The sequence below is a fragment of the Lathyrus oleraceus genome, chromosome 6 (genome assembly GCF_024323335.1).
Source record: "Lathyrus oleraceus cultivar Zhongwan6 chromosome 6, CAAS_Psat_ZW6_1.0, whole genome shotgun sequence".
Lineage (NCBI taxonomy): Eukaryota > Viridiplantae > Streptophyta > Magnoliopsida > Fabales > Fabaceae > Lathyrus > Lathyrus oleraceus.
The window spans coordinates 521,831,262-521,832,939 of record NC_066584.1 but is presented as its reverse complement, the minus strand read 5'-3'; the positions used below and the strand labels follow the sequence as shown (position 1 = coordinate 521,832,939).

At 36.4% G+C, this 1,678-nt stretch overlaps 1 pseudogene; it reads left to right on the top strand.

Moving 5' to 3' along the window:
* Nucleotides 1-223: 223 nt before the first annotated feature.
* On the top strand, nt 224-1,467 carry LOC127096558 (F-box only protein 8-like; annotated as a pseudogene).
* Nucleotides 1,468-1,678: the final 211 nt, after the last annotated feature.

Sequence of the window (1,678 nt, the reverse complement as noted above, 5' to 3'; positions counted from 1 at the left end):
AAGAAAACACAAGCAACAGCGGTATCGATGAATTGAAGAAATTTCCTCTCTTTGTAAGCGGAATCAGCCGAAGCTATCACCACCGTTCGACTCGACCATGGATTATTTGCAGAAGCAATCACCGTGGTTCAACTTGACCACAGATTATTTGTAGAAGTAATCACCGCCGTTAAACTCGACCAGGGATTATCAACATAAGAAATCATCACCGTTCAACTCGTTCATGGATTATCAGCAGAAGCTATCACTGCCGTTCAACAAGTGGTCTGATTCAAAGGTTAGCAGAAAGTATATTGACGATGATGTTGCCTTCCATGTTCTTTCGAAACTCCCGTTAAATCATTGAAGCGTTTTGGTTGCGTACGCAAATCATGGTCCATTTTATTTGAAAATTCTCATTTCATCAATATGTTCCGCAACCATTTCATATCTCATAGCAATTCCGAGGGTCATCGTACATATCTCCTCATATTTAAACGTGATTGTGTTGATCGTTACCATCCTGAATTGCATTTGCTCGATAGTAGAATCAAATTAACTTTGCCACCTCCATTTCAAGAGGATGACTTTTATCTTAATATTTTGGGAAAAACAAGTGTTAGCGGTGTTTTTGGTATCGGGACAAAGAATGTAAGGGGAGGTTCTAATAAGGTCAAATATGTATTGTGGAACCCAGCTATTGAAGAATTCGTTGTCATTCCTCCTAGCCCCGATGAGCTTGTACCAAAACACCCTCGCCTTGGCGTGTTTCATGACTTTCATGGGTTTGGTTATGACCAAGTAAGAGATGACTTTAAGGTGATTCAATATGTAACATTTGATAGCTCAAGTTGTAATGACTATGATCCTGATTCTCCTCCACCACAAGGTATAATGTATTTCTCCTTTTTTGAGATATATAGTCTAAGAAATAATTCTTGAAGATACTCCACATGGATGATATGGCTCAATGGTGTGTTGGTAACCCATTTAATGGGGAGGAATTGTACATGAATGGTGCATGTCATTGGTTGGTTAAGGGTAAACATGATCAAATATTTATGATGTCATTTGACATGAGTCATGAGGTGTTCTTTACAACGCCCATTGATGAAAGATCTGATTTGGATGATGGATACTTGACGGGGTTAAATGGATCAATTGCTTTTATCACAAATCATGACAAGAATAATATTTTTCACATATCTATTCTGGGTGAACTCGGTGTGAAAGAATCATGGATCAAACTATTTATTTATGGCCCCATGCCTTCCATTGACTGGCCCCCAATTGGATTTGGGAAGAAGGGATACATTTTCTTTAGAAAAATAGATGATGAGCTAGCCTATGTTGATTTGAGCACCCAAATAATTGAGGAGCTTGGGATTAAAGGAGAAGATTATTGTTGTTATACCGGACTTTACCAGGAAAGCCTTCTTTCGATTGGAGGATCAAGTAACTAGTTTTTTTATCTCTTTTTTTTTTCATCCGGAGGCATATTTCTATGGTTATTAGGATTTTTACCATGTATACAAAGTGATTTTTCAACTTCAGAAATTCATAATTATTATATTTTATCATTTAATTTTAATTTGCAAATTGATTATGTCTCTATTTCATTTGTAAGAATTGTATACTCTTTTTTATTTGCAAACTGATTATGTCTCTATTTCATTTTTAAGAGCGTGAATATGCTGAA